This window comes from Cetorhinus maximus, chromosome 17 (genome assembly GCF_964194155.1).
Source record: "Cetorhinus maximus chromosome 17, sCetMax3.hap1.1, whole genome shotgun sequence".
NCBI lineage: Eukaryota > Metazoa > Chordata > Chondrichthyes > Lamniformes > Cetorhinidae > Cetorhinus > Cetorhinus maximus.
Window position 1 is genome coordinate 9829604 of NC_135895.1, and position 26249 is coordinate 9855852.

At 45.2% G+C, this 26249-nt stretch overlaps 1 protein-coding gene across 3 annotated transcripts in view; it reads right to left on the minus strand.

The window, feature by feature from the left end:
• adgrl2a (adhesion G protein-coupled receptor L2a) overlaps window positions 1-25466 on the minus strand; it is an 865273-nt gene extending 839807 nt beyond the window's left edge. Inside the window, exon 1 of one of the 3 annotated variants that reach the window (XM_078560693.1) lies at window positions 25373-25464. The gene's annotated coding sequence lies outside the window, so the exon portion shown is untranslated. Of the gene's footprint in view, window positions 1-25372 lie in introns of all 3 variants that reach the window. The other 2 variants (XM_078560690.1, XM_078560694.1) reach the window with 2 other exon arrangements.
• Window positions 25467-26249: the final 783 nt, after the last annotated feature.

Sequence of the window (26249 nt, forward strand, 5' to 3'; positions counted from 1 at the left end):
GGTAGCACTCTCGCCTCTTATGTCACAAGGTTCCGGGTTCAAGCCCCACTCCAGGATTTGAATGCAAGAATCAAGGCTGACACTCATGTACAGTACTGAGGGAGTGCTGCACTGTTGGAGGATCTGCCTCTTGGCTGAGACTTTAAATTGAGGTCCTGTGTGCCCTTTCAAATGGATATAAAAGATCCCATGGCACAATGTTGAAGAAGCTGAGCAGGGGAGTTATCCCCAGTGTCCTGGCACAATATTTATCCCTCAGCCAACATCACAGAAACAAATTATCTGGTGATTATCATATTGCTGCTTATGGGAGCTTGCTGTGCACTAGTTTCCTACAACAGTGACTACACTTAGAAAGTATTTCAATGGCTGTAATGCACTTTGAGGTGTCTGGTGGTTACGTAAAATGTTATAGAAATGCAAGTTTTTCTTTTCTTTCAAATGCTCACCTCATCTTTGTGCATTCATTGGAGGCAACACAAAGCCATTATTTTCTGTGCATGGTGGTATCATGCCAGGCCCCTCTGCTCTATCTGAAGAATTCATTTCACGGTCTTTTTAACAAGTTGCTTGGTGCTCAGCAGCGTTAATAATGGGAGACAAAATGAATGAGACTATGTGTTGGTGGCAGTACCTTCCCATATCCTCTGTGGTGAAGGTGATGCATTAGGAGTGTTCTCTGACTGTGTCATCATTGGGGTCATGCATTGGGAAATTGTATTTGCGATCTTCACTATATGACGAGGTGAGGATGAGGAATGGAAAACTCAGGGGCAGCATATCCACGGTGACCTCATGTACGCCTTTGAGTAGGCAAGGCCCCTGGTCAGGAAAGCTCATTCAGGAAATAGGCTTGACTGTATAGACCTTTTTACCCCCCTCCACTGACCAACAAAACCTGCATGCTTTTCTGGAACCCTTGGCCCACTTGGCCGCATTGCAGTATTTTAAAATTTGCTGCTGTCTAGGGTTGTGTCGGCTGTGGTTCAATTGGTAGTACACTCACTTCTGCGTCAGAAGGTTGTGGGTTCAAGACCCACTCCAGAGATATGAGTGTAAAACATAAGCTGACACTCCTGTGCAGTACAGCAGAGTGCTGCATGTCTGAAGTGCTGCCTTTCAGATTAAGCATTAAATCAAGAACCTACCCCTCAGGTAGATGTATAAGTCCTGTGGCACAATTTGAAGAAATGCATTGGAGTCCTCTCCAATTTCCTATCATGTTTGTCCCTCAATGAGCATCTTTAAAAAATGGACTCAAAACGTTAACTGTGTTCCTCTCTGCAGATGCTGTCAGGCCTGCTGAGTTTTTCCAGGTATTTTTGTTTTTGTTTTGTATTAAAAAAAACCAGATCAGCTGGTCATATCCCATTGCTGTTAGCGTGAGCTTGCTGTGTGCAAAGTGTTTCCTATATTACAGAAGTGACTATACTTCTGCATATTTCGCTGCAAAGCACGTAGGGACATGAAAGGTGCTATATAAATGCAAGTTTTCTTTAATATTTATCAGCTGCAGCTGCTCTACTGAAGAAGGGGGTGGAATTAGAATTCGATTGCTGTTATTATTCATTTGCACAAGCCTTGTCCATCATTGCCTACACTTGAACATCGCACACTCAATGATGGTAGAAGGGCTGGAAGAGTAGAATTTCTGGACGCTGCTTTGTGTCCCACAATATCGACAAAAGAAAAAAAAGTCCCACCTGGTTTACATCAAGTGCCACCCGCCCCACAAAATAAAAACAAATTGATTCATGGTACAAACAATCTCATGACGCTGAACGACTCAATCAAGGGAACTGCTTAATAGAGTCAAATTTCATCTGTGGGGTTCCAGTACTCTGGGGAAACCACATTTGCATACCCATTTTGTTTTCTTTGGCATAGGGGAAGAAGGGTAACCATCAGCGTTCGCTTAGGCTCAAATCATGACACTGCTGGAAAGGCAAAGACTGCGTATGCTGCCAAAACAGATTCATTGGTCAATTATCTCATTACTGTATGTAAAGTCTTTGCTGTGGGCTAAATTACTGCTGCACTTAGCTACAAAATAATAGTCGCTATAATCCATTGTTTCTGAGGACGTTGGGATGTCTCAGGAATGTGAAAGGTGAATTGTAATGCGAGTTCTTTCTTTTCTGCAATCGTCTGAACCTCAATGGCAAACACACACTCAATTTCAGAGTAAATCACCTGGCCTTGCCTCGTATTTGAAAACAAACGCAAAACAGCGTGGAGGCTGGAAACCTGAAACAAAAACAGAAAATGCTGGAGACTGTCAGCAGGTCAGGCTGCACTTGTAGAGAGAGAAACAGGATCTTGGGTCAGAACTGGAAGTTGTTAGGGATGGGCAGCTTCTAAACAAGTGCAGGACCAGGGCTAGGGGGGGCCACAATAGGTACGTGGTTGGCGGGATGGACCCCTGGGTCTACCCATTTTCCCGCACCTCATGTCTTGGACCATGGGATCCCTGTGCCAGATATTCCATGCTTCCCTCCTCCTCTCGCTATTCTGCACACCCATTTGCTTCTGGGCCTCGTCCGATCACACTTTTTGCTTCTTTACTTGTCTCAGTACCACCCCTATTTTGCCTTGCACCAACACCCTTTTGTCATTGAAACTCTCCTGCCTTCCACCCAATCACTTTCCTCTCTTCCCCCTCCCCCTTTTCTCTGCCTCTGTACATCTTAAAATCTTTACAGCTCTTAGCACAAGAAAAAAAAAAGAGGCAGGCCATTTGGCCTATTATGCCCAATCCAGCGCTTTAAACAAGCTATTCAATTAGTCCCAGCCTCCTGCTCTTTCCCCAAACCCTATATTTTCTTTCTTTCAAGTATTCATCCAATTCTCTTTTGAAAGCTAGGGCTGAGTCCAGAGTGCCTTGCCTGAGAGTATCCCAGATCACAGCAACTCACTGTGTAAAAAAAACAATGCTCATGGCTCACCTTTAGTTCATTTGACCATCACAGTTCTGATGAAAGGTCATCGACCCACAAAGCTGTTAATCTTGTTCCCTTCTCTCTACAGATGTTGCCTGAGTGTTCTCCTGCATTTTCAATTTTCAAATTCTGCACAGAATTTGCCAATTTGGACCAATGGATTTTCCAACAACAGAAATAAAAGGTCGCCTGAACAAATCACTCAAGTACAAGGACAGATTTCCCTTGGGTGTGGAGGCTTGAATGTTTACAGCCAAGGCTGCTCCATTTTTCCTCCATTCCAATTAATGGGTAGAATCTTGGGTAGGTTCCTCTTGGGGTGGGTGAGTGTGTGGCAGGGTGGGATGAAGAGAGAGGTAGAGTATAATAGCAGTAATCTGCCCTCCTCTCTCCCTGCCATTATGCTTCATTTTGGATCTTTTGTACCCAAGCATAGCCTGTCCTGTGGTAACTGAGTGGGAGGGAGGGGCTGCGGGAAAGAGGGAGAATGATCTTCTGGTACACATACTACAATCTTATTCCATTTTCAACAACAGACATTGTATTAAGGAGCTGACGATGTATTAGCAAGTTCAAATCCATGACTGTATATGTTATTTAAACGAGATGGCAGATGAAGACAATTTCAACTTTAATGAATTGGCCATTAATATGTTCAGAGGCATTTGTTACATGATTACAGGTCATTAATGTTTGATTAATGGAGCAGTTACAGGACAGAAGAGCAGAGTGTCACCATAGATCACCAGGGATGCAGTGCAGCTGGAAAATAAACTTCCCTCTCAAAAAGTCTGCCTTTCACATGGGATGTATCACCATGTGAGACCCCGGTCCTGTCTGTCCTGAATGTAAGTCACACTGGCTCCCTGGTTCAACCCCATTTAATTCTGAGCTCAAGATGAAAGCAAAATAATGCTTAATAATAAAGAGGATAGAGTCATAGAGTCATAGAGGTCTACAGCACAGAGAAAAGTCCTTCGGCCCATTGAGTCTGCACCGGTCAAACAAGTACCTAACTATTCTAATCCCATTTTCCAGCACTAGGCCCACAGCCTTGTATGCCATGGCATCGCAAGTGTACATCCAAATACTTCTTAAATGTTATGAGGCTTTCTGCCTCTACCACCCTTTCAGGTAGTGAGTTCCAGATTCCCACCACCCTCTGGGTGAAAAAAATTCTTCCTCACATCCCCTCTAAACCTCCTGCCCCTTACTTTTTAATTCTATGCCGCCCGGTTATTGATCCCTCCACCAAGGGGAAAGATTCCTTCCTGTCTACCCTATCCATGCCCCTCGTAATTTTATACACCCCTGCTGGAAACCTGAAATAAAAACAGAAAATGCTGGAAAAACTCAGCAGGACTGGTAGCACCTGTGGAGAGAGAAACAGAGTTAATGTTTTGAAAAAGGGTCATACGGACTCAAAGTGTTAACCCTTTTTCTCTCTCCATAGATGCTGCCAAGCCTGCAGAGTTTTTTCCAACATTTTTCGTTTTTAAAACTGAGCCCTCAACTTCAAATTCCTCCAAGACTCCACTTCAACATGTTCAAATAGTCTGCTCCAGCTATGTGGCAAGAGTCTGTGCACCTTGCCGACTGCTTTTTTTCTGTTCTTTCCACTCCACCATTGAATAGCGTTATCTTAACTTACTAAGCATCGGTCCCCTGTTATTTTTACCCAAATCTGCCAAGTTTTCGCCTGTGGGGAGGTTTCATGATAAATGCGAAGGCTGCCTGGGCTCTTCACCTGCCCCCTGCCAACCTTAAGGACGGGCAACTCCGTTAATTATTCAAATTGATGTTTAAATGGTCTTGATAGACCTTTGACAGTTCGGCAGGCGTGGAGCCGACTCTGGTGCGCACCTGCCGAACTAAGGATCTGAATGACGTGCGTTGATGTCGGGACACATGCCGGACGTCACTGTGTGTCATTTTATGTGTTAGCGAATGGGGCCCAACCCCGCTTGCTGACTAGAAGATTCTGGCCATAGTTTCCAGAAGTATCCCCACTGAAGTCAAACTGACTGGCTTTATCATTGCACCCCTTTTTGAACAAGGGTGTAACATTTGCAATTCTCCAGTCCTCTGGCACCTCCCCTGTGTCTAAGGAAGACTGGAAGGTTATCACTAGTGCCTCTGCAATTTCCACTCTCACTTCCCTCAGGACCCATGGATGCATCTCATCTTGGGGCTGGTACCTTACCTATTTTAAGTACAGATAGCCTTTCTAACACCTCCTCCATCTCAATTGTAAATTCTTCTAGTGTACCCATTACCTCCTCTCTGCCCTTGGCCTTAGTAGCATCTTCTTCCTTTGTAAAGACAGATGCAAAGTATTTGTTCAATAATTCTGCTACTTCTCCAGTCTCCACATGTAAGTCCCCCTTTTTGTCCCTAATCGGCCCTACTCTTTCTTTTACCACCCTTTTATTATTTACATGCCTATAGAAGACCTTGGGGCTCCCTGTTATGTTCGCTGCCAACCTCTTTTCATGCTCTCTCCTTGCTTTTCAAATTAGTTTCTTCACTTCCCCTCTGATCCTTCTATATTCAGCCATTGTATTCTCCCTGGCATCAGTCATATGTGCACTTTTCCCTTTTCATCTTCACCTCTATCTGCCTCGTCATCAAGGGCACTCTGGATTTATTTGTCCTACCTTTCCCCTTCAAGGGAATATACCTTGACATTGCCTGCAATACCTTTTATTTGAAGGTGGCCAATTGTTCAGTCACCATCTTTTCTGCTGACATTTGATTCCAACTCACTTGAGTCAGATGCATTCTCATCCCAGTGAAGTTGGCTTTCCCCCAATTAATTATGCCTGCTCTGGATTGTGCCCAGTTTTTTCCCATGACCAACCTAAACCTCATGGTCCAATGATCACTGTCCCATAGAGGCTCTCCCACTGATATTTGATCCACTTGGGCCAACTCATTCACCGGAACCAGGTCCAAAAAATGCATGTGCTCTCGTTGGACCAGAAACATACTGCTGTAGATGGTATACAGTGCTGCCACTGTGTGTCGGTGGGAGAGGCAGTGAATGCTTCACGATGGGGTGCCAATCAAGCAGGTTGCTTTGTTCTGGATGGTGTCAAGGGCTTCTTGAGTGTTGCACTCATCCAGGCAAGTGGAGAATATTCCATCACGCTCCTGACCTATACCTTATAGACTGTGGACAGGATTTGGTGAGTCAGGGGGTGAGTTACTCACCACAGGAGGGAAGGGTTACTGAGCTAAGCTGCCAAACAATAGAATATGAGATCTCCTGATAGCTTAGACACACAATGCTGTTACCAAGAAAGCCCCATCCATGATACATTTGTTGATAGCAAAAAACTGAGATTCCGATTTCCAGTGGTGTATGGGATTCTTGCAGTATATTTCGGTCCAATGCCTTCAGTTTATCTCAGCTTATTACTGGGTTTCAATTAGAGTAACCAGGGACTTAAACTGGATTTTACTGAAGACCCTCAGAACCTCCTGAAGACTTGAAGGCAGTGGGGAGAATTTTCGGCCCGGTGAGCGGGGCGGGGCCCGCCTGCCAAGGCGTAAAATGACACAGGGGTGACATCGGGGTGTGTGTCCCGATGTTACCGTGTGCCATTTAGATTCAGTTTGGCTGCCCGCCCTCCGAACTGTCAAAGGCCTGAGAAGGCCATTAATTAACTAATTAACCCTATTGAGAAAGCTGCCCGTCTAACTTTAAGATTGAAGAGGTTTCATGAATGATGAGGTTTCATGAATGTTTTTGGAAGCATTTTTAATAAAATTAATACAGCTCATGTGACAGTTTCATTTGAGGGGAGGACATGGTTTAAAGAATTTTTTCTCCTTTATTAAACTTTAGAAACTTTAAACTAACCTGCCTGAGGCGCCTCTGTGCCTCAGGGAGATTTCTGCGCTCTTTTGCGCTCATGTGCGAAAGAACACTCTCCCCGACTCAGGGAGCTCCTCCCCCACCCCCACCCCCCGCCCGCCCGCACAGGGAGCGCACAGCGCTTCCGGGCACGCCTCACGCTGGGCGGGACTTAATTGGCCCGCCCACGTAAAATGGCGGCGCGGGCCCCCGTTCGGGTCCACGCCCGCCCGTGCCTAACCCTCCCAACAACCCTCCCGACGGGGGGGATAATTCTACCCAGTGAATCTTCTTCTTCTTATCGTGTCCACGGACAGTCTATACATGGCCCAGTCAGAACTGGACACATTTTTGCGCCTTGTTGTTGAATTCGGCAAGATCTGCAACAGTGCAGGGTTCCCCTAGCGATAGGCATTGCAGGAGATGTTGCATAGTCTGTGGGTCAGTTCCACATTCACAAGTCGTCAGGCAGGTTGTATATCCCCATTTGCTTAGTGACACCTTTGAACGACCTACACCAGTCCTAAGTCTGTTAAGGCACTTCCAGGTTGCCCAGTTGCAATTAGCTCCTGGGGGAAGGCTTTTTGGGGCCAATGTAGAAGCGTTCATGTCGCAGCTCTGTTTCAACTAATTCTACCACCACCACCACGCACAGCAAGTAGTGTATACAAACCAGTGAGTCAAAGCACACTGGAAGAATTTCCATGCAACCTGCAAAGCAGGAACAAAATAGAGAGAGACAATTCATCATTTGGATTTCTATCCATGAAAACACTCTGCTACACATGTCAATCTGTTAGAGCAAGGCCTCCAAAGATCTGTGCGATAAATCCAAATAATATTGATTGTCAATAAATAATTATTTTCCTTTTGAAAGCGATCGATGTAAATGTGTCATTTCAGTATTGATTCCAACGCTTCACAATCATTTTCAACTGAACTACCAAATATATGGCGAGCCCGAGCTACACGTGGACTTTTAGTGTAATACATGTGTGAATGACTGAGAAGGCAGGTGGGACATATATCGGAAGGAATTGAGAGACAAGAGCGACATTATGAGTGCAAGGAAGGAAAAGCTCTAAAATGGAGAGAGAAAATGAAAACTAAGGAATTAGTAAAGATACTCAGCAGGTGAGGCGGCATCTGTGGAGGGAAAAATAGTTAACGTTACAGGTTAATGGCCTTTTGGTAGAACTGGATAATGTTAGCGATGTAACAGGTTTTAAGCAAGTACAGGAGCTGGGAAAGAATATGGGTGGTGTGGCAGTCTGGGTGAAAGAGCCAAAGGTGAGGTGTGTGATGGGCTGGAAAAATCAAATCACTAAAGGGTTGATGGCGAAAGAGAATAACGGGACACGTAAAGAAACAATGAAATAGTCTGGTGAAGATATAAACGGTAACGGCAAAAAATACTGCCAATACCTGCTGTAATGGGAGAAATTTAAAGAATATTATGTTGCTGGTTTGATTGGTAATGACTACATGCAGTTCTGCTGGAAACAGCAGGAAAGTTACTGATTAGCCAGTTTCAGGTTCAGTGGTGGCAAATGGCCCTCAGATCTCTGGGTTAAGTAGTTGTGGGAGCGGGGGAAGAGTCAGTCAGGGTTCCTACCCTTGATTATCTCTGCTGGACAAAAGTGCAATGCCCTCGATGGCTGAGAGACCTTTTTGACATTCACCAACTTATCTCACACAAAGGAAGAGCACTTGGGCAATACACCAGAAGCCACTTGCTATGTGTAGACTGGCACTCCAATAGGAGCCAGTGGGGCCCGATTTTAACCCATTGGAAATCCACTCACTTATATAAAGTTAAAATTGGCCCAATGCCTTCAGGAAGGGGGAGAAAGTTGGAAGGAAGCAATTATCGGACGTTACTGGTTTCTGTGGAGCATCTCGAAAGAGGAAAGCAAAACAAAGAAACTAGGGGCTTAATTTGATGCCCCCCCCCCCACCCCCCCCCGCAACCGGAGGCAGGTTCAGAGGTGGGGGAGTTTGTGTGATTGAGCGGGAAGGTGTGGGGTGGAGATCCCACCTCATTCCTGCCTCCCTCCGAATAAGTCGAGGACGGCCTTCCTGCCCAGAGGGAAATTGAGGCCCTTAAGTGACTACTTAAAGGCCTCATGCTGCCACCATTGGTACTTAACCAGCGGCCGAGCACGGCCACGCCACATGAAGCCTACCTCCAGAATACCCTGGTGGGTAAGCCTGGGGCCTGATGACGGGGGAATGGGGTGCGATTCCCCCTGCCCTAGCACCCCGTGACCCTCTGATCAAATCGATCCCCCTCCTCCCCTCCCCTCACTGGGGCCTCCTTATCTGGCCATGGCAAACCTGCCCCAGTCACCTTAATTGTGGGGGCTCCATCGCCAATCCTCTGCCAAGGCTGCACTGCAGTACCTGCAGTGGCCGCCTTACCCAGTGGCGCTGCCGACGCTGAGAACTGCTCACCTCCGATTGGCTGGCAATGCCTGGGAGCAGGACATTTGCCCTGCACTAGGATTTCAGTGGGGAAATTCCACTCATAGGATCTGGCAAGCCCAACCATATTAAGCGTCTGATTGGGGCCTAATCCCATTGGACCTCCCAAAATTGGCCACAATGATTTTGCCAATGGTTTTTCAGAGGTAGATAAACACCCGGCCACAACCATTAAATTCCACCCAAGGGGAGAGGCACATGCCGCTGGTGGCACAGATAAAGTTCTGAGTTTTACCTCTGAACTGTCATCAGTTAACTGGTCTCATACAGCCTGGCTGTGAGATGCTAATGGTAACCTTAATCGCACTGGGTACAAAGTGTAATAGTGGCGAAGTGAAGAAGGAAAGATTGGCTCGGTTCTGTACTATGGAGTGCTGCCTAATGTACCCTGCTGGAAACAAACATGCCGACATCAACTGAGGACAAACTATTGGACTGTTCTGTCATTCCCTCTGTAGCTCAATAAACTGCCACCAATGTGTGAAGGTTTGTTCCTGAAGGACTGTGCACAAAAAGGGCTCAGGTTTGCACAATCTTGGAGGCTCCAATAAAGAGTTGACCCTCTAATCAGGCACAATGGAAAGGATCCAAGCTATTGGGCACCCTCACACTACAATTACAAATAGGATTTGTGCAGTTTTGAGGTTCTGCCACGAAATCTCCTAGACACACTCAGGAGAACAAAATGGAGTGGACGTGCTGACTGATTGTCCAGTGTAACTTCAGCCGGAGGTTCATGGAAACCCCGGGAAACCTCGTGGCGCTTGCCCATTCTCCTAGGGATTTTGTGGAATTTCTGCCATAGGTATGGCAGACTATTTGGGAGAACCCCAGACCAATTTAACCCCAAGGTGTCTAAAACAAAGACATCACTTCCCAACGGGTGGCTCAGTGTGGCCTATCGAGCAGAACAGGTTCCCGTTTGGTTCCTGGGTGACCTCTGCTTGAATCAGAGTGTGGATCAGAGGTGAAGTAGCCAACAGAAGAGATTGAGGTTGGCTGGTAGGTGGGGCTGTTGGAGTGGGGTAGTGGGTGGGGTGGGGGAGGTGGTGACTGAGTGTTGGGGATAGGGGATAAGAACAGGGTACGCCCTGGAACTAGCCCCATGCCCAGAGTAAAATTTTCGGGCTGTTTTGAGGTGGTCTGAAGCAGGCCTCTCCAGATCTGAACAAATTAACACTCCCCCATCTGCACATAAAATGGTAATCAGGGCGCTAAATGCATTAACCGCCTCCCTTCTGTTTCATACAGGATTGCCGGATGGTCATTTACATTTCAATTGGATTAAATGGGCCTTGTGCATCTATGGGGTGTCTAGGATATCCAAACAATTTTCCTATGCTGGTGGCCTGTTTCTTCAGGCAGGAGATAGTAGAGTGGGAGTGAAAATTTGCCCCCATGATTTAAAGGTTTGTAAAGGGGGAGAGAATAGAAACCACATGCAAAGTTATTGGAATGTGGGATTCTGTGTCACAGATCACTATTACAGCAAAGTCCTTAGAAGGGAATTGCAAGAAAAAACTGAGATTAGACTGGGCTGCTCACAGAGGACAGCAGCACAGGCCTGATGGGCTGAATGGCCTGTTTTGATGCCGTGATGTTCTGTTAAGGCGAGGGAGCAGTGCCAGGCGAGTTGCTCTGGCAGAGAGCCAGCACTGACACGATGGACCGAATGGCCTCCTTCTGTCCTGCAATCATTCTACGGGCAGGATTTCCCCTTCATCGGGTGGGACTGGCGGGTGAGCCCGGGATCGGCCGCAAAACGGACCGCCACCCGCGATCGGACCCCGCCCTGATTCCATGCGGGCTGGCCAATTAACGGGCAGGGGGTAGGGGTGGGAGGAGTGTTAGCGCTGAAGTCTGTGCATGCGCGGGGGCGTGGAGCGTGCACTGGGCGCTCCCTGAAGGCACAGCGCTGCCTCAGGGAGCCGAAGAATCTTACAGTCCAAAAATAAAGTTTTTAAAAATTAGGGAAACATGTGACTCAGTCGCATGAACAGGGACACGTTAAAAATGGTGTTTAAAAGCTTTCATTTCTTTGACTACTGTTGGAAACCTCAACCCGCCCATGGATGAGGTTTACATAGAAAAGGCGAAGGCCGCCTGGCATAATCGCCCGGCCGCCAACCGTAAGATTGGACGGGCAGCGAAAAATACAAACGAATTACTCGACTCAGGGCCTTAATGGGCCTCTTCATTGTCGGCGGGCGCGCTGCCCACTCTTGGGCGTGCCCGCCGACCGAAATACCGTGCACTATTTTACTCCCGATCGGGAGGGACGTAAAATTCTTCCCTATGATTCCAAGCGGCGATTGGTGCTGTTGATCAGAGCCTTCAGAACACTGCGTTGGATAATTGAAAAAAGGGGGAATCTAGAAGGAAATGGAGAAGCATAAAATGGAGCTGAAATGTAGTGCCGGCGAGAAAGGATGAAAAGGGGCACCCCCCCCTCCCACCCCCTGTGCGAACGTTGTTACATTAATCTTGAAGCTGTACCAGACAAACAAGCGGACCTCAGCTTTGATGTCTGCGAATACTGTTGCCGGGGTGAAGTGCAGTACGGGCAGGAGTGTAAAGTCTTGGGGGCGTGCAAAAAATGACAGGTCTGGTGAGGATTCCACAGGCCGCCCTATATTTTGTCACCATATATAACCAGTCAGCAATCAGGCATCTTCAAAAAAAAAAACGATGGAAGGGGTTTGGGTGGGGGGGGTGGGGTGGGGGGGGGGGACGGAAGAAACCATATGATGATCGTCAGGGATTTAAACAAGGCTGCTGTTCTCAATGGCCATTGGCAATAATCAGCGGATTAAAAAGTCTCATCTTATTCCGAATGTAAAAAAAAACAGGGGAAGGTTGGCTAAATAAGACATGGAAATAATTTGGGTCACCTCATTCACTTGAGTGAAATAATTTGAAGTAATAGTTGACAAATTCTTGATTAATTAATCTGTTCATTTAATCATGTACAACGGTCTTGTAAAATAATTGCAACTACAGTTTAGCTCTGCAGGGCGTCTTTCAGTAATTTACGGAGCTCAGCTCCATGATCAGAATATTTAGCTCTCAACGCAAGATAAGATCCCACATCAGAGGACAGGGATAAATTAAGGCCAAGCCTTTCTTGGCAGTGGAGCTAATCTGACATTTGGATTCGACCATTTGTTCTCGGCCTTTTATTTTTTATTTTTTGCAGTTCATTCACCGTTTTAAAAAAAAAGGAATGAATGCGAGAGAACGCAAGAGTTTGGCACGTTCCAGCGCAAAACTGGGCAAGTTTCGGTGGTCTGCACTCTGTCCAAAATAATCAGCAGTCGCTTGAAAGGTAAACATCGCTGGTTCCCTCCGACACTGATGTATGAGGCACCAGGTCAAGGTCGCGAGGCTAGCCTAGCCCAGGGTTGAACCAGAGTACGCCCAGGGCCTGGGGTCAACCAAGGGATCAGGAGATTGTGCATTGTACAAAAAGGAGAGGTGACCATGTGAGGCCACGAGAAGAAATTCACTAAGTGAGCACAATGTGGGATGCAAGGCTCCGAAGAAACGGTGCACCTCGATCCTCCCGAATGAATCAGTTGTCCCCGAACCTTTATATCAATCCCAGAAAAAAAAATGTAGCCACACAGTTTGGCCCCCCACTTACTTAACTGTAACCTGTTTCCGAGAATCATAGTGTGAGACAACTTGGAGTCTTTGAAATAAGATTGGTATGTGGACATCGCTGGCAACGCTGACAGTTTTTTTTTGCCCTTTCCTAGTTGTCTTTGAGAAAGCTCAGGTGGGAAATTTCTTTCAATCTCTGAACCATCTATCTTTCTCTGACGGACTTCATTCTCTATTGGGACGACAGGTACAAGTGCCTGTTCTTTGGATTTGGCAAGATTTTTGGAGAATTGTGTGCGGGGGGCAGTTCCGGCAAGCTTTTATTTTTTTTAAGATACTCTTAATCACACTTTTCTATCGGAGATTAAGGTCAGGAGACCAGAACTCATGCCAAAAGCTTGATGCTATTTTCCAAGGTTTTCTTAATCAAAGTGCTGCATCTACCAATGAAATATAAAGAGAAAAGTTTGCATTTACATAAGCATGTCATCAGGCTGCAGAAAAAATCTCAAAATGTTCAAATTCAATGAATGACTTTGAATTGCAGTGAAAGAAAGAAGATGTTAATGGCCTTAAGATGTTCCAAAGGGCTTTGCAGCTAATGATGTATTTTCAAAGTGTAGCTACTTGTGATGTAGGGGAGCCAATTTGTGTATAGCAAGGTCCCATGGGCAATAACATGACAGTGTCCTAATAATTTTTTTTAAAGCAATGTTGGTTAAGGGATGTATGTTGACTGGGACACTAGGCTGAACCCCCTGCTCTTCTTTCAATAATACCATGGGATCTTCCATATACACTTGAGGGAATAAACGGGCCTCGGTTTAATGTTTCATCCAAAAGACCGCACCTCCAACAGTGCAGCACTCCCTCACTACTACATTGATGAGCCAGTCTACATTTATACAACTGCAGCGTGGAAGGGAGGCCATTTGGCCCATTGTGTCAGTGCTGGATCTTTGAAAGAGGAGTCGTGCTTAGTCTCACACCACCACTTCTTGTCCGTAACCTGCAAGTTTCTCCTCCTCAACTACTTGTCCAACTCCCTTTAAAATTATTTATGGAATCAGCTTCCACCACCTTTCCAGGTAGAACGTTTAGGTCTCGACAACTCTGGGTGAAAAGACTCTCCTTATCTCCCCTCTAGAAATTTTGCCAATGATTTCTGATTATTGGCCTACTCACTAGAAGAAATAGATTTTCTCTATTTACTCTATCAAAACCTCTCATTTTCTTGAAAACCTTTTAACCTTTTCTGTTCCAAATTAATTGAACGAGTCTCTAAAATGGGACTTGAGCTCACAACTTTCTGACTCCGAGGTGAAACTGCTACTACTGAGCTACACCTGACACTATTATTACGTAGGCAAGTTTTGCAAAGGAATGGGAACATCATCGTCTCTATTCTCTGGTGAGCTTGACATACTGGAAATGGCAGCTTTTGTTTGCTGCAGGAGGGGAGATTTTTAATGTACTTTTACGATGCTTCATGTTAAAGCAAATCATACGAACAGAAAGAAGCAAACTGTGCCCTTTCTTAATACTTGTGTGTTAACTTTACCAATTGACTGACGAATGCAGAGTTTTCCAACACTGCATTGATAGGAATCGTGTGGGCAGGATGGAGACATCCACTATAATTCTAGACAATTTTATAATTTCAGAACAATGAACAGTAAACCTCTTATTTTCGACAGGGACGGAGCTGCTGATGGTAGTGGGTGGGGTTGGGTGGGGGGTGTGTGTGGTGGTAATGATGGTGGTGGGGGACATTACCAAAATGGCATTATCTTGAAGTTTTAATTTTGACAAGGCACTTTCATGCACCAAAACTATCATTTTTAAGGTACTTTGTTTATGAACAACTTATGCAGTACAATTGGTTAAAACACAAGGCAATATCATACTCTTAAGCCATAAAACAGCAGGAATGAAAGAAAGGTATTTTCAATTCATCAAGCTAAATTCTTCCAATAATGACGATTGGGATTGTTTCACTGGATTTAAATCATTGTTCTTGAGTTGCCTGAAAGGGCTATAACAGTTCAGTTGGATTTCTCCAACTTCCACCTATTCTCGGTGGAATAGCCCATCTGTGACAATATCATTAGCAAGACTTGAGTTGGCTCAGCATTTGTTAGCAGTATGCAAATTAGTGGAGGGATAAGGCATAGATGTCCCCTCAGTGCCTTTCCTAAAATGAACTTGTAAAAATACTTTGGCACAGAAAACCATATAATCCAACAGTAGGCAGACATCATTTGAGTGCTTTCTGGAAGGATTTTAGGTTGTACTTATAATGGTGGTCCAAAATGAACCCTCATTGATCTGTGTTGGAAAAGTTTCTTCTTATATTTTAATTCCTTCATTTATTACACGTCCCTAATTGCCCATGAGCAGGTGGTGGTGAACCACCTTCTTGAACTGCTGCACTCTTAGTGCTGTTAGGAAGGGAATTCCAGATTTTTACCCAGCGACAATGAAGGAACAGTGATATAGTGCCATGTTAGGAGGTGAATGGCTGGAGGGGAACCCATGCATCTGCTGCCCTTGTTCCATCTAGATGCTAGAGGTAACATGCTTGAAAGGTGCTGTCAAAGGAGCCTTGGCAAGTTGCTGCAGTGCATATTGTCTTTGGTACACACGGCTGCCACTGTGCTAGGGTGGTGGAGCAGGATGAAGGTTTAAGGAACAGATCAAAAAGGCTGCTTTGCCCTTGGTGGCGTTGTTGAGGTTTTTTTCATTGTTGAGGGAGATGGCATCACTGGCTGGGTGCATGAATCTGAACGGCCACCTAAAGCTCCACCATTTAGTGTCTAATTTGCTTCCCTATTCTCACTGCCTCCATGATTGACAGACCAGCCTGGTTCAAAGAAGTGGTTGAAAAGGGTGAACTCACCCCTGCCATTCTTCTCACAGGGCCCTGGTCAGACAAACATTTATTGCCCATCCCTAATTACCCTTGTTCAGGGGCACATTACTGTGGGTCTGGAGTCACATGTAGGCCAGACCAGGTAAGGACCTTCCCTAAAGGACATTAATGAACCAGATAGGTTTTTACAACAATGGCTATCAAAAGACTTTTAATTCCAGATTTTCCATGGTGGGATTAGAACCCAGGTCCCTGGAGCATTAGCCTGGGTCTCTGGAATACTAATCAGTGATGATGCCACTATGCCACCACCTCCCCCAGACCAGCCTGGTTCAACAAAGTGGTTGGAAAGGATGAACTCGCCCCTGCTGTTCTTCTCACTGGGCTCAGACAAGCCCAGCAATTCAACAACAAAACTCAGGATGTGTGGCCCTGGTCAGACAAACATTTTTGTCTGGCTGGTGAATGGCACAGTTTCCTGATTGTCAAACTCCAGAAAGTACCCCTGAAGACAGTCCGAATCCTTGGGTCTTGCCAAGCTGTGTTTAAAGTGCTCTGGGATCTGCTGTCCCAACAGTGAGAGAATGTGTGCTTGGTAATCATAAACTCTCAGATGGATTCTTCAGCACTTTGCAATGGAAGGTCTAAAGGAAAGTGCCAGCTGTTCACTTACATTGGCACCCAATTGACCAAATAAATCCCATTGACCCCAAAAGCATGTACTCTTCAATGGCAGTAATGACCGTTTGTAGATGGCATAATCCTGTCCCGACTTGACTTGGGTGAATATAATTACAATTTACTTTTGGTAAATCACTGCTCCTCATTTTCTCTGTGATCTCTATTCAAAGAGGAATGTATGACTTTCATTACATCACTTCAATTTCCAGTTAATTAATATATTGCTTTCTCTGTAGAATTGGCTGGCTGGACCTTTTCACAACTCGTTTTTGGGACCGGGTTTGTCAATACTATTCTTTTTATTATGAATACTAAGTAGATTAAGTATCAAATGAATTATGGAAATCTTTTTCAGAGAGCTCAATTAGCACTAAACTGAAAGCTGAGCCCCTTTATAATAATAGCCAAACATGTTAATGCTATATTTTAATATTCTGATGCATACTGGAGCACAAAGGCAGACTGCCATTTAACAATTGAGTGCTTAAACTTAGCAGGTGAATGAAAATGACAAGATGGGTCTGGAAGGATTTTTTTAATGCAAAGGGTAATTGGAGCATTAAATGCTTTGAAGCAAAGTCATCTACAAAAATTAAGAGTTGTGAAATAAGCACTTCAGTAAGAAAGCAGCTTAGAGTGGATAGAACTAGAATGAATGGGTAAAACAGGATTGGAACCTGTTGTGATGAAAACAGCCATGTCAGCAATCAGGTAGATTGTAGTGACTTTGCAAGATGTTACCAGGAGGTGCACTGTATGATGGCACTATAGCCTAGCGGGGGGTCGGTGGCCTTCATGAAGAGGAAGGGGTGGCGATGAGGACGGAGAAGAAAATGGGTGGATATAATGAGAGAGGGGAGGGTGAATTTAAAATGGGGCCCCAAGTTTTCATGTTTTTCCCCTTGGCTACCCTGTATCAGTTATCAGACAATAGGGGTGCAGAACTGAGAGGGCAGCAGAGTCACAATATCCTTAGTCAAATAAGGCGCAAATATTTACCATCAAGCCAGGCATGGCAGTGGGGGATGTTCTGAAACAATAATGGAAAGTGGCCTCTTGCCCATGAAACCACAACCCAGCGACAAAGCACCTTCAGGATAGGAGAGAAAAGAAAACGAAAGAGAAAAGCAAAATACCGCAGAGGTTGGAAATTTGAAATAAAAACAGAAAATGATGGAAAGACTCAACAGGTCAAGAAGGATGTAAGGAGAAAGAAACAGAGTTAATGATTGGCCTTTCATTGGGACTCAGTTAAAACTTACCTCTTTGACCAAGCCACCTATTCCAATGTCACGTTGTGTGGCCTGGTGTCAAAGTTGATTGATAATGCTCCAGTGAACTGCCCTGGAATGTTTTACTGCAGCGGTTCAAGAAGGCGGCTCACCACCGCCTTCTCAAGGGCAATTGGGGATGAGCAATAAATGCTGACCCAGCCAGCGACACCCACATCCCGTAAATGAATAAAAATAAATAAATAAATGCAAGTTGTTGTTAACAGGTACAAATGACTACAAAGAAGGAATTATGTTGAGGTACAACACGTTTTTTTCTCCTTCCCCCTTGTTTCGGTCAGTCATGTGATGTAGGCCAAGACCAAACATGAAACAAAAGGCTGAGTTTTCATTGCTGCTGAGAGACTCGTCCTCTGGGACTGTCAATCAGAAAAATGCACTGCCGCCATTTTCCATGTGTGGCTCCATTGGCGAGGCCCATCACTGGCAGCACGCACTCCGAAAACTGCCCGTCAATGCCTGACCCACCGCCACACTCAATCTTAGGGTTGTGAGCGTTGTTGAAACAGGAAACATTTGTAGCACCATTCCTAGTCGAAGGGGAAAATCAGGTCAGATTAAACACAGATCTAGGGACGTTCCTCACTCACGTTCTATGCACTGTGGTGGGGATGTGGGGGAGGGTTGCAACGGCTAAGCACCTTAACTGTAGCATCCACAAACATTCCCTCCACCACTGACGCATAGCTGCAGCAGCGTGTACCATCTGCAAGATGCACGGCAGGAATTCAGCAAGGCTCCTTCGACAGCACCTTCCGAACCCACGACCACTACCATCTAGAAAGACAAGGGCAGTAGGTAGGTGGGAACACCACCACCTGGAAGTTCCCCTCCAAGTCACTCACCTTTCTGGCTTGGAAATATATTGCCTTTGTATTCCTTCAACGTCACTGGGTCAAAATCCTGGAACTCCCTCACTAACAGCACTGTGGGTGTAACTACACCACATGGACTGCAGCGGTCAAGAAGGCAGCTCACTATCACCTTCTCAAGGGTAACAAGGGATAGGCAATAAATGCTGGTCCAGCCAGTGAAGCCCATATCCCGTAAATGAATAAAGAAAATGCAGTGAAAGAATTTGGAAATCATTTGCGCCTGACCTGTACGAGTGAGCTCATCAGTAGCAACTATGACAAGATGGAAAACAACGAATTGTTACTTTCTACCCACCTACACACCAACCGCTCCGACCCCCCGCACCGCGCCCCCCACCCCCACCCCCACCAACCCCTGCAAAATGCATGTGGCGTCCTTAAAAGAGGCATCAAATTATCAAAAGATAATTGTTGCTGTTCTGGATATTCCAGGAGTGCAGGAATGAATGAAAATAGACAAAGGTTTCTGGTATCTGCTCCCCAACTGTGAAGTGTTGGCAGACCACTAGCAATCCTTCAGTGTAGCCCCAGGGTAAAACAAAGCTCAGCGAGACCAATTTGACAGCTCCTGCATTCCACAAGTTACGGCAGCTTTGAAAATTAGGTCTAATGTCCCAAAGGTACAATAACATTTGTCTCCTTTTTCTTTTCAAATGCTCCTTCGCTTCATGGCTCCCAGTGCTTCCTCCAGTCATGAAACTTTGAATGTCAGCTGGGAGGCCTGGTTGATTATGGGTTGCAGATGTCTCTCCAATGATGTCACCATTCTGAACTTTTCCTTTCATTTCCCCATCCCCCTAATTTTCTCCCCATGTATCCTGAAGGCATTTACTCTCGCCAGGATACAGTTTCACAGGGTAATATCTTGTTTGTTCCTCCACTGACACCTTGATGGCGAGTGCTGGCAGGTTTCCTAAATGCGGGATGTTGTGTTACTGCTGTTGTTGTTTGATAACTGATAGAGAGGAGTTATTGGATGTTGGGAGAACAAAATGGAGCTTTGAGCCATCCCTCTTGACTGAATGATGGTGCCGGGGTCTGGAAGCTCACACAAGTGTCTGTTATTTTTGTGTATTGTGCATCTTACCTATGTAATGAGCTAGACAACACGTGTTCCTTATCTACTCAATTCTATCTCTTTAACTCTCCTAATTTACAGTGATGGCAGCAGCATCAGGAGCACTTACCGATAATTTCCACGTAGGAATGGAACATAAGACTTAGGAGCAGGAGTAAGTCATTCGGCCCTTCAAGCCTGCTCCGTCATTTGATAAGGTCATGAATGATCTGATTGTGGCCTTAACTCCGCTTTCCTGTCTGTCCAAATAACCCTTGACTCCCTTGTCTAACAAACATCTGTCTAACTCAGCCTTGAATATATTCAATGACTCAGCCTCCACTGCTCGCTGAGGAAGAGAATTCTACAGAATAATGACTCTTTGGAAGAAAACACTTCTCCTCATCCCGTCTTAAAAGGGAGACGCTTACTCTTAAATTGTGTCCCCTTGTTCAAGTCTCCCCCACAAGAGGAAACCTCCTCCCCGTATCCACCCTATCACGTCCCCTCAAGATGTTAAATGTTTCATTAAGATCACTTCTCATTCTTCTAAACCCCAATGGGTATAGGCCCAACCTGTTCAACCTTTCTTCCTAAGATCAACCTTTCATCCCGGAAATGAGCCAAGTGAACCTGTCTGAACTGCTTCCAATGCAATTATATCCTTTTTCAAATAAGGAGACCAAAACTGAACACAGTATTCCACATGTAGTCTCACCAAGGCCCTGTACAGCTGCAGTAAAAAATTCCCTATTTTTTTGTTCCATTGCCTTGCAATAAATGCCAACATTCCATTTGCCTTCCTAATCACTGGCTGTACCTGCATACTAACTTTTTGTGTTTCATGTACCAGGACACCCAGGTCCCTCTGCACCACCAATTCTGCAATCTCTCACCATTTAAACAATCTACTGTTTTTCTATTCTTCCTGCCAAAGTGGACAAGTTCACATTTTCCCACTGCTCACCACCACCTTCTCATGAGCAGTTAGGGATGGTTAATAAATGCTGGCCTAGCCAGTGACACCCATATCCTGTGAAAGAATAAAAAAAACTATACTCCATCTGACGGTATATTTGCCCATTTATTTAACCTATCTATATCGATATTCTGTACTAAATAAGCTAATGCGAAACAGGCAAAATAAACCTAACAAATGCTAATTACTTTGCATGCAGCATAGAAACAAATCGCATGGCATTCATATAGTTTTACATTCAGCAATTCAGCCTGAAGGCCATTCAGCCCGCTGCTTCTGTACCAACTTTCGGAAAGAGTTATCCATTTGACTCCATTTCCCTGCATCTTTTAATATTTTTCTTCTTTAACCATTCATCAAATTCCCTCTTTTAAGTGTTGTGATTGACTTGGCTTCAATAGCCACTTGCCGTAACACTATTCCATATTTTAAACACTTCACATGAAAACATTTATTCTAACTATTCCCTCGCTGCTTTTGCTAAAGGTTTTTGTTAGCCTTTTGTTAGCAACTTAGCAATGAAAATAATGATTCATTACTTATCCTCCCAAAATTTTTGAAGTCTTCCATTAAATTGTCCCTTAACCTTCACTCTCCAGCTCTTGCTTATAAATCTTTTATTACCACTGTGACTGGGAACTTCGTGAATCACACTCATACTGAAATTTTTTCTAGTTTCTGCACTGACCACAACTTGGATCATAAGACCATAAGATGTAGGGGCAGAAGTAGGCCATTCGGCCCATCGAGTCTGCTCCGCCATTCAATGAGATCATGGCTGATCTGATAACACTCGACTCCACTTTCCTGTCTTTTCCCTATAACTCTTGATTCCCTTACTGATTAAAAATCTGCCTATCTCTGCCTTGATGATACTTAACGACCCATCTTCTGGGTCCCTCTGTGGTAAAGAATTCCATAGATTCACTGCCCTCTGAGAGAAGAAATTCCTCCTCGTCTCTAGCCTAACTTACACCCAAATTTCCTGTGAAAACCATTTGCCTACCAAAGAACGATTTATAAGCACAATTAGAACACTGCTGAACGGGGTAAGAGTGAGAAAATCTCTGCTGGAGCTCTTGGAACCTCTTGTCTCTGGTGTTTCTATTCATTATTATGCAGATATAGGCATGGTTTTTGTGAAGGTCGATCCAGCTCCTCTGTCTTTCCGAATGTGTCGTGGGGAGAGGGGCAGCAGTCGCGGGTTAAAAATCAAGCCTGGTACTGCTCATTTTTGGAAGGCCAATATGCCAAATAGCATTTACTTGTCACGCTGAATCAGCGATTGTGGTAAGTGGGAGAAAAGTAGAAAACTTCTTCTACTTTGTCCCTTAACTGCAGGAGAATCATCTTCTGCCATTCCAACTAGAGCTGGGAGGACTTTAAACCTGCCCCACCCCCAGTGACCCAGGAGCCGTTGTGGGAGCCAAGCTTCCAAGCACCCACCCCAAACTGGCAGAAAGAAAGGCAGTCATCCGGGCAGCTTTGTTTCATCAAAAATGACCATGGTGCGTGAGGGACGAGGTAAGAGGCTGGGCAGAAGATGTCCTCTTCCTTCTGGCGCCTGCTTCAGGTGCTCTGCTCAGTAAGCTGCTAAAATGCCTATGGGGGCCTATAGATGTCTTAGGCCATGTGTACATTGGCCATGTAAATAAGGGCCCTGTTAAAATGCTGGCAGGCGAGAATTGAGTGATAATAGGGCGGCGAGCCTTTGCGTGGCTATTTTAATGACAAGCCTGTCCCATTCTGACTGGCTGGATTAAAAACTTTCCCTCCTCTGGTTATCTTTAAGAGCCTCCAGAAGACATGGCAACCCAAGGAATACCGTCAACTGAAGGCTCATCAGCAGTGCCCAGGACTCGGGGTGGAATCTTGTGCCCTCCACCCTGGTGAGTTTGGTGGTTGGGGGTGGGGGCATTAAGTCAGCTGAGAGGGCGGGGTTTGCAAAGCTCACCACCCTCCTGCCTCCGCCCCAATTAAATCCATGGGGCGGTGGGGAAGGCTCATGGACAACCTTCCTGTCCGGCTGCCAGTTGAAGCCCTTAATTGAGCAATTAATGCCTATTGAAAAGCTTCACCCCACCGCCGTTTATATGTACCCAGCAGCAAGCGGGACACTCACCATGCAGAGAGCACGATGATGCTTGTGGGCTCCCGGGAGGTCCCTCATTCAAAGGCACTCATTGTCTGCTCAAGGGATCCGGCATTGGGAAGGGAGGGGTCCCGCTTCTGAGACACCATCTGCCCTTGCTGCCTCTGTGAATCCTACCATACAAACACCTTCCCGCCATCACTCATCTCTGGCCTAGGTCCCTCCTCGATCTAAAGCATCGGGTGGGTGTCGTACCAGCAGCAGCCACCCCCCTCCCTCGTGGCACTACTCAGTACAGAAAAGCTGCCAGCCTCTGATTGGCCAGCAGCTCTCTGTGGGCGGGTCTTCCTCCCCCGTCGGGGTGCTTGACATTAGGGAAGCCCGCCGCTGGCCTGATAAATGCCTGAATGACACAAGATGTGGTGGACCTTCTTGAAAAGAGGTGATGCCGGGTTCTCGCCGGCTCTTCAGCTGCTAACCGAGACCCCTGTCGCCCCCCGCACGATTTCACTCTACACCCCTTGCACAGGTACACAGGCCCCTCTGGGAGTATTAGAAATGGCAAGAGTCAAATAGCCATTTTGTAGATGGGGTTTTGATCAAACAATTGGTGTCAAACTCCATGGTTACGATTGCATTGGATTAGCCTGGAGTTTACACGTGGGAATCATTCCCTGGGAAGGTTTATTTGTTGCAAAATAACACAAGTCTTTAAAGATGCGGGCGGTGCTTTAGTGTATTTCCAAAATCTTTGCTTGGAACACACAACATTTGAAAGTAGAGAAAAATTTCTGGCAGATTTTATGTGGTGGAAATCGTGTAAATTTGCAATGTAAGGACAGGAGCAGGCCATTCGGCCCATCAAGCTTGCTCTTCCATTCAATGAGATTATACATGACCGATCTGTATTCCATTTACTTGCCTTTGCTCTATATCCCTTGATGCAAATCTACTGATCCCCGGTCTTGAAAATGTCAATAGTCCCAGCAGCCCGCAGACTTCAGGTGTAGAGAGTTCCAGATTTCCACTACTTATTCTGTGAAAGGGGGCTTCCCGCGGAGACCTTTCAGTATCCAACATGATTAGCTAGGAAGTCTGTATTTCCAGCATTCTGGTTTGCTCTCAATTTAATATCTTATATTAAAAACAGATAAAATGCCTGGCGAGATCTTCAGATCACATTGGGGCTTTGATCCAATTGTATATGAGGAGCCTGTCACATGCCTTCCATTACGATGTATTCACTTTTGAAGTCTTTTAAAAGGTTAACTTGTGGTTCAATTATTTTTAGTCCAATAAATTTCAGACTAAGCACTGTTCCAACTCTGCTCAGACAAGGTCAACTTCTACCAATCTTACGAATCTCCTTGATCACAGTCAGTCAGATGACAATACTTCAACCTTGCACTCCTGCTCACTGCAAGTAAGTGGTGGCACTGATTATGTTTCTAAAAGGAAGCTGCTGCTCTGCAGCAATCATCTGCAAGTATTGCCATGCCCAAGTATGAAACCCCTACTATTATGCACTTATGTGTCTACTCGAAGTCAATAACTAGAAACATATATGCAACTATAATTTATTTAAGATTGAAACTTTGAACCATATTTTTGACATTTCATGGTGAGTTCACTGGCACAGTTTATGGCTTTGTGGGTCGGCACTGCCTCAGAGTCAGAAGGATTACTTTTGGGTCTCATTCCAGATACTGCCGATAACTGGTGATCAGGATGCCGACTAACAACACTGGACTGATGGCCAAGCGTGCTTGGGAGTGTGAGCGTCAAACTCAAACACCCCCCCACTCCTGCTGGAAGGGTAAATGGCTCTTTAACCTCACTTGCAGTTTACCTAGGGGAAGGGGGCTCCAAAAAAAAAGCTTTGAAGAAGGTAACTGGAAATCAGCTCAGCTACTCTTCCCTAGTAAGTGGCTGAGTTTGGATCTGCCCCCAGGTCTGAAAGCAATTAATAGACTGACTGCACATTGCTGACAATGGGGTAAAGCTTTTGTAGCATTTTCCTGATAGCCCATCGTAACCTCAGCAGAATATTTACAGTAGCCCTAGAGAAATGGTGTAAATGGTAATTCACGTAATCTCTTTGGGTTTCTGCCAAAGTTACAGAGAGAGTTTGAGTGAACCACTATGGAAATTCTACCACTAGTGACTTAAATCACAGTTTGGGTTTTTAAAAAAAGGACAGCGTGGTCAATCAATGCATGAGGCATTGTGCTAAATATTAGCCGGAGAGGATACTCATCTGATCCTGTCATGGCCCAGCCCTCCTCTTCATCCTGGATCTCGCAATGACACTTACCTCTCTCTCCCCAGGCTCCCACTCTCCTTGTGGCTTGTGGTACAGCCAGCATGCAATAAAATAAAAATGTCCGATTGCTCAGTAACTGAGGATGTGTCTTATGTGCAGGTCAGATTTCCTTCTCTTGCTCAGAATTTATGGATAGAAAGTTGTTTGGTGCAAGTACACACAGTACATACAATTATTTATATTCATTATGCCAAGACATTTGATAATAAAACTCTAACTTCCACATACCTGGAGCAAAATAAATAATAAAACATGCTTACAGTTTTCAATGCGATAGAAACAAATTAGTGGCACGTTCCTCAATTTTGTCACTTACTCGCATTTACTGCATCAGTGGCGTTTGCAAGGCACTGTTTTCCAGAATGTCGTCTCAGCTGTCTTTATTCAGAATGAAGTGTTGTCTTTCAAAAAGCTATGCTTGAAGTAGCCTGCCATAGAAACAGCAGTAATGAATAACTAAGACAATTAGGACAGTCCCTGACCAGATTGCGGTCATGACCCCAGTTTAGCTGGGGGAATTAATGTGCAGTTACTAGCAATTCCAAAACAGCATTAAGAGTCCTTCCAATTTTTGCTTTTCCCCTCTTCCACTTCCATGGCTTAATTATTCCCTTACAGCAAACTGATCTTTTTACCATTTGGCGTGAGGTCTGCAGATTCGAGGCAGCAGTTTGCAATGCAGGCTCCAATTGGATGAAGTTTGCAAACAATGTTAACGTGTTTCACTCAACCATATGCTAAAGGCCAATTTGGGGCTTTGCCTTTGACCTGTTACTCTACTTGCAGGTTCTTCCATCAGTGTAATGAGGGATTCATTCAATCATGTTTAAATGGCTTGCACTGTCTACAGCATCCCAGTGGATCAATTCCCCAGGTTCCACAGGCTACCAAATTTGATAAAGTAAAGACAAGCTGATTAACTTCAGCATCCAAGATTCCAATGGTGCAGCTGTAGCTGATGAAAAGCTTCCTCTTTGAAAATAATGTTCTGTTGAGATTAACTGGCGTAAGGGGCCGGCACCTTTCTCATTGCAACTTGCTGGTTTTAGTGTGTTTGACATGTTTCTGCCGAGCTGATTTAAGCAGATAGTAGCCATGCAGATCCAACTCCATTAGCAACGGCCATAGGCTGGGGAACTGGGATTTACAAAGCAAAAGATTGTGATTGTAGCCAACAAAGGATTGAATGGTGG